Raw genomic sequence first — 11,938 nt, 5'->3', positions numbered from 1 at the left:
ATGTCACTTTTTTGTTTTAAAATTCTACAGTAGTTGGCTTGCTTTTCACCATCCAAGCGATGATGATGCACAAAGTCTTGTAAATACCGTGCTGAAGTCGCTGCTGCATTTCACTTAGAGCTCAGAGACTTTTTCTATTGGCACTATTGATTTTGTGAACTTCATGTTGTTTAGTACCATATGAAACATCAACATTTCAGAAACAATGCAAGGTTCTTCTTCTTTTAGTTTTTAGGATTTTTTTTTTCCTTTTAAGGCCCACATGCTTGTGGAATACAGTGTTTTGCTAATTCCCCTTTATCCCACTTTGACTATCTCAGTGTACCAGAGAGGAAAGTTCTTTCGTCGTCTTCTGACATTCTACGTCTTTCTGTTTTATACTCCACGATTGTTGGCTCTTCTTGTGGATGCTACTCCTCCAGGCAGTTTCTGAGACTTAAAAAACCCAAAAAAGATCAAAACTTTCCTTTAAAGGAACTTGTACAAACCTCTCTTTGATGCACTGCAGATCTTGGATTAAAATCAATGCAACAGCAACAACAGAAGGAAACAATTATCAATATTGTGTACAGTCTCTAAATTTCTAAAATAAAGCTTTCTTTCAAGTCTTCCGCTTGCTAAAAGCCAATGGGAGGGCTTTGACCCGATTCTCCAGAGAGATTGCTTTAGAAATTTTTTTTTCTTTCATTCTTTCTTGTCAGGTTTTTATGTCATGCCATCTTAGACAGACTCTGACTTTTTAAAAAAAGCAACCCTAAAAATGAAGCTGAGGATACAAGCGGGGAGGAGGTTTATAAAAGAGATACTAGGGCCTAGCTTATGCCAGTAGAAGATTATACAATAAGAGTTCCTGAGCAATAGTATTTGCAATCTTTGTGGGTAGAGAAGGAGGTATCATAATATCCACCCTTGCACAGCTCACCCCCCAAGACCTTACAAATAAATAATTAGTTGGGTACAGGCTTATACCACATCCATTCTCTGACATGCTAGGGAATGGGGGGGGGTTCTTTAGATGAGTAGGCAAATATGCATTCCCCACAAAACCACCACCATCACTGGACGCTGAAATAGTACCATACAAAAACAATGTAACTGGTCCCCTGTTTGTGCAGATCAGGCAAATGAGCCCCAGAGATGCAAACTACAGTTGACTCTCAATCTATTGCCGTGTGTGTGTGTGTGTGTGTGTGTGTGTGCTATGTTCCAGGCATAGCACATAAAACCAAAATTGTGTACAGTGGTACCTCGCAAGACGAATGCCTCACAAGACGAAAAACGCGCAAGACGAAAGAGTTTTCCATTTTTTGAGTCGTTCCGCAAGACGAATTTCCCTATGGGCTTGCTTCGCAAGATGAAACGTCTTGCGAGTTCTTGCGAGTTTGTTTCCTTTTTCTTAAAGCCGCTAAGCCGTTAATAGCTGCTAATAGCCGCTAAGCCGCTAATAGCCGTGCTTCGCAAGACGAAAAAAAACGCAAGATGAAGAGACTCGCGGAACGGATTAATTTCGTCTTGCGAGGCACCACTGTATATTCAAAACACACTCTCCCTATACCACCAAACCCTGCCCCAATGTGAGTGCAATAGCAGGCAGGATTGCCAATCCCCCCTCCCCGACGCCCGCCCCCATTATTATTTTTTAGGCAAGCATGTAAAGCTGAATTTGCACAAGTTAAATGCGCAGAAGTTGTGAGTGGCCTGTATAGCGAAGATGAATACTACATAATAAAAGCATAGGTATATGCCCTGCAAAAGGGAGTTCAGGTTTGGCTGTAACTAAGCCAACCAAGGCTTAGGTCACGGCATCATGGCAGCAGGAGAACCAGAGGAGAAACCAAGTGGTCACAATCTTCTCACCAGGAGCCCACACATTTGCACTAGTTCATGGTTTGGTTTAGCGTTACATGTGAACTGGGCCATGGTCTCTCACATTCTGTCAGCTCTTTTCCTTGCTGTAAGGGGTTTGCCTAATGTAGCTTCATCTTTACCCAATAGGCCAGAAACAATGAACAGATACAGACTTAAATCATGCTTACGTTAGACTCACTGATTCCTATGGTTCAACTGTCATCATGACTAAAGCTGGATCCAAACCAATAATTAAACAGTTGGGTGCACTGGAGTAACTTACCCCCTTACCTATTCCCTTTTCTCCTTCTCCATCCTCTATAACAATTTCAGTTCGGGCTTGGAAGACATGTTTCTTTATAAATTTATACCTCAGCTTTCTGCAAAAGTCCATCTGGCAGCTTACACAAAATGGACGACACAAAATTAAATAGCCTAAAAACAAAACACAGAGCAAAGCAAACTTAGCAAGCAAAATCAACATCAGTTAAACACAAACAAGCTGCAGTTTTAAAAGCAGATCATTCCGCAGAGGGCTGAGAACAAAGAGCAGCCCTTCCCTTCCACTCACTCCAGTTTCTTTTGCCAGCCTTAATCACCTCTTGCTCCGAAGATCATGCTACTCCAGAAATTCTTATTGTCAGATGCCTTGACAAATGGCTACGTAATACCATGTGTCAACAGGTGATGTGCCCAGCTCTCTCCTAACACAATAAACATCTTGGCAGACCTGAAGAGATGGCCTTAATCCCATCTGTTAGTTTGTTTGGAGCTGGAACATATGTAATGGAAAATAACAAAATATAACTCCTTACAGAAAGTACAAAACTTTGTGCTTCCAGTTCTGTGTATTTATGGCAGAATAAATGCATCGGGTAGACTGCACATGCATCCTTTTTCTCTAGACAGAGTCTCCGTCATATATTACGTGACCTTAGAGACATTCCAACAAATTATCCTTTCTGTATGTTACCTGCTACATGTTTTATGGTTTGAGCCTGAGAATTTCCTTTGCCTTGACTGGTTTTGTAGAGTGAAAATTCATTCTTACAAGCGCACAAGCTGATAGGGGACATAGAACTGAATGGGTGGACACTTTGCAAATATTTTTGCCACCGTGCATCTCCTTTTCACAACACTTGGTGCCAGAACAGCAGTTGCAGTAGAATAACTTCAGCCATTGGAATTTCAGTTGGCCAGTTTTCCAAGTCTCCCCACTCCCAAGTTGGCGGGGCTTGTTATATTCAGTGACTGATCAGAGTATTCTTAGTATCTTTTTTGGAAGCTGTTGCATGCAGAAAGTTAACCTTTCATCCATCAACCCCCCAGCTGCCAAAACTTATCTCGGCACTCCCATTTCTCCCTCCCAATTTGCAGCTGAAAAGCCAGGGCTGTTCTGTGCTTAGCTTTTCCACCGCATACTCGTCACCACCGTTCTTTTCTGGATCATAGTTGCAGTGTTATGGAAAAAAATGGCTGGGAACAGAGGAAAGGGAATCAAGCTTTTAGAAGCACCCCCTTTTACCTTTTGCTTCTTCACTGGAAATCCAGGGAGAGCAGTGGTGGCACTGTTTCGCACCAGTGGCAGGAACTCCAGAATACATGTGTAGCGATCACACAGGGTCCTCGGACGTTTAGCGGTCTATTGATCCCTGTGCCACCACTCTGCTCACTTCCCCGCTGCCACCAACCTGTTACTCTCTGGTAAAACACTGAGTCCAGACAGTTGTTTAAATTGAACCAAATAAACAGGGGTGCCCTGCAAACCTTGTTGGACTCCAACTCCCATCAGCCCTAGCCAGCATGGTCAGTGGTCAGGGATGATGGGACTTGTCATCCAGTAGCATCTGGAAACCCACATCTCCCCAAACCCCAGAGCAGGCACCCCCAAACTCGGCCCTCCAGATGTTTTGGGACTACAACTCCCATCATCCCTAGTTAACAGGACCTGTGGTCAGGGATGATAGGAATTGTAGTCCCAAAACATCAGGAGGACTGAGTTTGGGGGTGCCTGCCCTAGAGACATGAACCTGACAAGAGGGTTACTGCACCACATAGTCATATCCTTTTGTTCACTTCCAGGTAGACCAATTCATTTCTCTGCTTTTGGTGTTTGCTGTTGAAAGTCTATTATCCCATTTTTGTGTGTCTGTTCCCTTTATGATTTCTCCCATTGAAGAGATTGGTAGTCAGGTGCCAAGAGCATTGTCCAGATGAGACAGTCTATCCAGGGACCTGGAAATTTCTCACATAAAGACTCAATTGTTAGATTGAATAAATGGGCTGAATTGTTAACGATTTATAGACCCTTTATAAAGGGGAAGGAGATGCGTTGAAGTCAGAGCACCTGAATTGATCAATGCTCTCAGTGTTCTACCAGAAACACATCTAAAGAAAACAGTAATAAAATATGTAGTAGCTCCTTATGAAAAGCTTCTATTTAGAATGGTAGCTTTTGAATGTTCCTAACAAAGAACAGGTTCATATTCCCCTAAGGAAGCTAATGCACTAGTTTATTAAAAAGGTTCATTTCTAATTACCCCAGAAACATATTAAGAATAGGACGAGGCTTTTTTTTTCAATGGCAAGAAGTTAACTAAACCTCCTTGGGCTTGTTTGTTAGGAAGTGGTTTGTGAAAGTTCAAAATTCACTTTTTCAAAATGGTGGAATCTAGTGATTGCCTGTTGGACTCCATTGTCATAGATGATAAAATAGCATCTTGGGACTTGTTGAGTGGAGAAACATAAGTTGATTTTCAAAGGTGGTTGGTGCACCTGAAGCTGAAATGTCTGTTGCAAGAAGTAGACATGTGAAGGGCTTTCTGCCATATCTCCTTGCTCACATACCACTTGGAGGTGAAAGTGAGCAAGGAATTCTCCCCTCCAGGTACCCCTGTCAACCGGAACTAATATTGTTGTTGTTCATGTGAACGTGTTAGTCTGGATAGCTCAATTGGTTAGAGTGTGGTGCTGAAATGCCAGTGTTGCAGGCTAAGTCCCTTTATGGAACAGTTTGCATATTCCTGAAGAGAAGAAGAGTTTGGATTTGATACCCTGCTTTATCACTACCCTAAGGAGTCTCAAAGCGGCTAACATTTTCCTTTCCCTTCCTCACAGAGTGTTTGTTGTTGGGGAGGAAGGGAAAGGAGAATGTTAGCCACTTTGAGACTCCTTAGGGTAGTGATAAAGCGGGATATCAAATCCAAATCCAAACTCCCCCACAACAAACACTCTGTGAGGTGAGCGGGGCTGAGAGACTTCAGAGAAGTGTGACTAGCCCAAGGTCACCCAGCAGCTGCATGTGGAGGAGCGGAGACGCAAACCCGGTTCACCAGCTTACGAGTCCACCGCTGTTAACCATGATCCTCAGTTTCCCTTCCAGCTCTATAATTCTTTGATTCCATATCTTGGGATAGAAGGAGAAATGGGTCAACAATATTAATTTGATTTGATTTGTTTAATTTATATGTCCAAGGGTTTATAGGCCCAAGTAAGCTGAATGTCTTAGCTGAAGTGAACAAAACAAATAAAGGGAATGTTGTCCTAGGGAATGGATAGGCAAACTAAGGCTTGGGGGCCGGATCCAGCCCAGACGCCTTCTAAATCCAGCCCACGGAAGGTCCGGGAATCAGCTTGTTTTTACATGAGTAGAACATGTGCTTTTATTTAAAATGCATCTCTGGGTTATTTGTGGGGCATAGGAATTCATTCATATTTTTTTCTTCAAAATATAGTCTGGCCCCCCACAAGGTCTGAGGGACAGTGGACCGGCCCCCTGCTGAAAAAGCTTGCTGACCCCTGTCCTAGGGTTAAGTAGTTGTGGTAATAAGGCATAAGGCTAGGAACCTAAATACACCTATATGAGAATTTCATTGAAATCAACAGGACCAATTTCCACATAATGTTTTAGGGTAGAACTTTAACTAATTCTTCTAACTAACTGATTTGTTTAAAGACTAAAGAAGTAATAAAAATTAAGTACTGTGCATTCAAATTAAATCTTAGGCTTACCATAGGTGGCTTACACTTGCTGTTTTACACTTGTTAATAAAAAACCCTGTTATAACTATGTTGCAGTATCCCAATAAAATAGGTTCATAAACCAATATTTAACCCACAGCAATGACTTAGTTTATTAGTTCATTGGTAGTAGGACAAGTGCCGGCTTCAATTTTTTGTATCCTCTTTCTAGTAAATGTTTTAAAAGTACTCACAGGATTTCACTGTTTTATTCCCCATTTGTCATTTAAACAATTGTTTGGGATTGTGCTGCTGCTGCTTCTCTTTGGTGGTAGCGGCTATGATTTCAGTTGAATGTGACCTTTTTATAACATAAAAGCATATTATTGTGTATATGATAAGTTAGGTGCCTTCATAATTATATAGAAAGGCAGGATATAAATTCCAGAAATGAAGAAATTTGTCCTTGATGTGGTTCCTGTCTGTAATGTATGCATATCTGAGAAACTGTCTTTGAGTTCATCACAGATCCACTCTCAATCCTTTGGCAAACTTGTGAGCAATAGATTTCAGGGTTGACACCTGTTGCTTATTTCAAAGAATAGCTCTCTATTTTGTAGTCAACTTAGTTCGGCAAACAATGCAATTCTTTACATGCCTACTTGAAAGGATGTCTCCGTGTGTTCATCATGAGAGGATATACTTGCATGTAAGCATACAGGACAGCATCTTGTATTAGGAACTGCTCTGTGTAAAATAAGGAACAGATTGCAAGCCTCCTTTGGTTCATCTAGAACAGTGGTTCCCAACCTTTTTTTTTTTTTTTTGGCCATGCGCCACCTAAACATCTCTAGAATTCTTATCCCACCCCCTGTGACATATAATTCTTATTATTCAAAAAGTGAACTCCTATTCAGGTGGAGGAAGCCTAAAAGGCCATTAATTGTTAATAACTCATTCTCAAATTGCTCCCATTAAAAATCAAATTGCCCCCCTGTGGGGCATGTGCCCCATGTTGGGAACCATGGTTCTAGACCAGGCATAGGCAAACTCTGGCCTTCCAGATGTTTGGGACTACAATTCCCATTATCCCTAGCTAACAGGACCAGTGGTCAGGGATAATGGGAATTGTAGTCCTGTTTAGGGAAGCTTTTAATGTTTGATGTATTACAGTATTTTAATTTTTTTTGGAAGCCGCCCAGAGTGGCTGGGGAAGCCCAGCCAGATGGGCGGGGTATAAATAATAAATTTTATTATTATTATTATTATTATTATTATTATTATTATTATTATTATCCCAAATATCTGGAGGGCCGGAGTTTGCCTATGCCTGATCTAGAGTCATTATAGCCTAAGAACCAAAGGATGATATGGGACAAAAATCATGACTATACTACACTGTGTTACTTATGACCTCCAAGAAAGGGCAGCAGCTGCACAGGGCTGAGCACTTTTGGCACCTCTATGTTTTTGAAGATGGGGCTGGGCCCCTCCAGTATCCAAAAAGGGCAGAGGCGCCTTCTCCTCCTTCTGCCCCAGATAGGAAGAAGGGTTGAATCCGCCTCCCACCTGGGGCAGAGGCAGGAGTAGGTAGAGGAGGAGCCATAGGCCACTGAAGCTGCGCAGCCGCATTAGGCTCCGCCCCAGCTCCTCTTAACATCCTGACGTCATACACGCGACATTGCCCTCGTAAGCAATCTGTGCCTCTTAGGTTTCTGAGGCCGTGCGACACTTAGATACAAGTGCTTCTGTTGAAGTGGCAGCCAAGCACAGAGTGGTACCTTGGTTTACGAACTTAATCCGTTCCGGAAGTCCGTTCTTAAACCAAAGCATTCTTAAACCAAGGCGTGCTTTCCCATAGCAGTGGGGGACTCAATTTACAAATGGAACACACTCAACAGGAAGCGGAACACATTCTTATTCCAAGGCAAAGCTCACAAACCAAAACACCTACTTCTGGGTTTGCAGCGTTCTTAATCCAGGTTGTTCATAAACTAAGCTGCTCTTAAACCAAGGTGCCACTGTATCTGGGAAGGATATACTTGGATGAGGGCTCACTGACTTCCCCGCTGCTTCAGTTTGCAGAATGCCATCTCAAACAGTAGATTGCCCAGCCTTACGAATCCAATCACAGCCTGGGAGCTCCTTGATGATGTCAGCACCAGTGTATTGACTTAGGCTGCTTCTTGGTCCTAGCATCTAACTTATTCAGTTTTTTGACTTGCCAAATGATAGATTCATTCTTTCATTCTCTTTTCTTTTCTTTTTTACTAGTTTTCTCATTTGGGCATATTTGAATTTTCCTGGGGAAGTGACCGAATAAAGTATTATCTCTAATAAAAAGCAATTTTTCATTTTATGAAAAATTTATGATATTTTCTTGTTTGGCTTCAGAGGAAGGAGTGTATTGGGTCAGTTCCTCTCCGGTGTTATTTAAGGCATGACTGTACAAAGTGTAGTGTTGTGTGCTTGGCTTTTCAAAACACTTCGGCACAATTTTAGTTTACGTTTTGTATCCTTCATACGATCAAGGTCAGAGCACTCTAAGCGGGAACAGTCAATTCATTTGTTGTATGCATTATATATTGATGCCAGAAGAGTATTTATAACTCTCTTTGGGCTCTTAGATATACTTTCAAGTGCTCCTTTGAAGACTGCATGGAAAAGGGAATATTCTCTTTCTGCAAATGTTTTATTTTAGAATTCTTAAGAATGAATTCAAATAGATGTGCTGTATCCAGGCATTTGTGAACATGATGCACACTTGGTGTTCCAGAGTAAAATAAAATTACAAATTCTGCAAAGCTCTGTGGGCCAGTGCAGACGTAACACCAGGCATCCCTTAATCAAATGGAAGGATTGCAGAATCCCCTCTCTGACCCATCCCACAAGCCTTGTTCCTTTCATACTCAGATTCACATAAAATAGTGCTGGATGTTTCATCTGTATAGACATTAACTATGGTAACTTCAGTAATATGCATGCATATTAAACCAGGAATCCTGGTTACACCTGCGTTATATCTTCCTATTGCATCCTCCTGAGTTCAACAAGGATCTGTCAGAAACTTAACTGATCAACTACTGGTTCCAGATATAGATGACGTATTTGTGTGTTTTTCTGTAGACTGAAAGTTCATATTGTAGATCCCAGATGAAAACATAGGACGTACAACTGTGGAATATAGAATCATGTGGAAAATAAAAGTATTTTCTTCAGCTGCTACACTAAATCCTTGAGTGCAGTGATTTGGAATGAGGTGCCATCAATAAATGGATGGTGCCTGACTCTGCTTTTCCTTTTTGTTAGACCCAAGTGAGGCAGTAGCAGTGTTGTCAGTGCCTAGATGTGGCAATGGCAGGACCAGCCCACCCAGGAGGCAAGGTGAGCAAACTGCCTCAGGCAGCAGGATTCACAAGGACAGTAGTCTCTCTTTCTCCCCCCCCCCCTTGTTCAGGATGTAGATTTTGCCTCACCTCTTCTTCCCTGGCGTGGAGGGGAGGTACCATGTGAGGGTCTGCTCCAGGTGCCAGAATATTTTGAGCCAGCCCTGAATAGTGAACTGTATGAGGGAGAATAAAAGAATTCCTTCCAGTAGCACCTTAAAGACCAACTAAGTTAGTTCTTGGTATGAGCTTTCGTGTGCATGCACACGAAAGCTCATACCAAGAACTAACTTAGTTGGTCTTTAAGGTGCTACTGGAAGGAATTATTTTATTTTGACTATGGCAGACCAACACAGCTACCTATCTGTAACTGTATGAGGGAGAGTAAACTGAAGCTCAATGCAGATGAAACTGAGGTACTGATAGGGGCTAGTTTGTCTTCCCAAGGTTTATAGTGTGGGCCTGTTAATCTCCTCATCTTCTAATCTGAGAGTTGGTGACACAGATCCCTTTTTATTAAGGTTGTAGCAGGTGTATCAGTTTAGGTTGTTTTGACAGGATTACTTGTTTCCGTAGTAATAAATTAAGTGGTATGGTTGTTTATCTCCTTTACATTTGATTTAAAATAAAAAGTTTACTTGTTGTGACCCCACTATATTTATTTAAAAATGTGTAATAGGCCTTTCTTTTAAAACTCAGATTATATAGCATCTTAATCACAGAGTCTATATTTTCTGCTCTGCCTTGCATATTGATGTAAACATTTGTTTATCCAAACTGTTAGGAGCATTTATACAAAAATGGTCACAAATCAAATGGGGAAAATATGGTGATTTGTTGATTTAATGAACTTCTAATTTCAAGATGGCTGCCATGTTGCATTAGCTCTTTGGGTTTGTTGAGACCATTATCCATCCCTCGTAAATTTAGAGGTTCTTTTTAAAAATCACATATAGCTTACTGCTCAAGTTACGTTGAATGACCTTTTGTCATTTATTTTTCTTCAAAGAGAATTTTAATCTTATTTTTATCTTATTTTTAGCTGATTATATATGAGTGTACAAGTGGAGAACTTTTTTAATGCTTTACTAAAATAAATATTTGTTCATAATATGAAATGGTGCAAAGTATGTATCATGACACAGGGAATTCCTTTCTATTTAACCAAGGAATAGCTTTCTCGTTCCTTTAATAGCATCCTTCAGCTTCCATTTCAGAGATTTTAATTCTTCCAAAACTGCCATATTGGAGTCTTAATTCCTTTCTATTACTGTGCTCTGAGACCTTTTATGATGATGAGGAAAATTAGTCTTTTTAGCAAGTAATTACTTAAATTACCTTAATTATCTAATAATGTAATGTCGGCAACAAAAATTTATATATACTTCAGCAGAATCATTATAATACTGATTAAAGTAATTGTCAGATCCTAAATACTAGAATGTCTTTCCCCAAAGCCAGGTATATATATATATATATATATATATATATATATATATATATATATACAATTTCAGTGTGCCTTGCTCTGTGCAATTTGGCTTGAGGTGTTTATCATCCCAGTCAGTGATGGCCAGAAAGGTATTTGGGATAATTAGTTAAGTGATTCATAATTGCTGAAACATCTGTCTGAATTAATCCCAGCAAAGGTAGCAGTTTTATTGAACTAAAAATATTCTCATAATACATTTGGCCAAATTGCCCTCTCAGAATAATTCGAAAGGCATCTGGGAGACATTTCAGCCCATCATCTCACTTCTGCTTTGTATACTGTGTATTCCATAATCGCTTACATCATGTTTCATGATGGCACCTTTAGGCTACAATTTGGATCCCTGTAGGTAGAACCAATTTTGCTACAGCTGCATTGTTCATCTGTGGAGTCTGGGGAGCTTCTACTAGGGTTGGTACATGATGTAATGTTTTCTCCAGTGCACACTGTGTGTTGTTACTCACCTGTTAGGGCTCAAACAAGGATGGAGCAGGACATTGTATTAACTTTCATTCAAGGTTCTTTCTTCACATCACCTGCAAACTATGCTTGAGTTGCTGAAGCCAGTAATTGAACCTACATTTTAGCAGACCTGGTTTCCTTTTTAAAACAAACTGGTGGCACTGTGAGTTAAACCACAGAGCCTAGGACTTGCCGATCAGAAGGTCGGTGGTTCGAATCCCCGCAACGGGGTGAGCTCCCGCTGCTCGGTCCCTGCTCCTGCCAACCTAGCAGTTCGAAAGGACATAAAAGTGCAAGTACCTTCCTCTGGCGGGAAGGTAAACGGCGTTTCCGTGTGCTGCTCTGGTTCGCCAGAAGCGGCTTAGTCATGCTGACCACATGACCTGCAAGCTGTATGCCGGCTCCCTCAGCCAATAAAGCAAGATGAGCGCCACAACCCCAGAGTCGGCCATGACGGGACCTAATGGTCAGGGGTCCCTTTACCTTTTTATTATTATTAGTTGCCTAAAATGGGGATATTGTTAGTGCTTGAAAACAATTTTGTACAAATGATGAGGAGAAAATATAGTCAGTAGAATTTAATTTGTATGTTTGTTTTTAAAACATAGAAAAGTGTAAATTGATAAATCCACACTCTCCCATGAAGCTCACAGGTTCACCTTGCTCCAGTCGCTGTTTCTCAGTCTAGTCTACCTCACAGGGTTGTTGTGAGGATAAAACGGGGAGGGGAGAACCATGTACACCACCTTGATCTCCTTGGAGGAAAAGGTGGTATATAAATGTAACCAAC

General features: G+C 41.1%; 1 protein-coding gene across 1 annotated transcript in view; it reads left to right on the top strand.

Moving 5' to 3' along the window:
- The window catches only part of KLHL29 (kelch like family member 29), a 430,669-nt gene that overhangs the window by 197,884 nt on the left and 220,847 nt on the right, over positions 1 to 11,938 (top strand). The window lies entirely within an intron of this gene.

This window comes from Podarcis vaucheri, assembly GCF_965113315.1.
Source record: "Podarcis vaucheri genome assembly, chromosome: 3".
NCBI classification, from domain to species: Eukaryota; Metazoa; Chordata; class Lepidosauria; order Squamata; family Lacertidae; genus Podarcis; species Podarcis vaucheri.
Note: the sequence above shows the minus strand (reverse complement) of the source record. Positions and strands in the feature narration are given on the sequence as shown.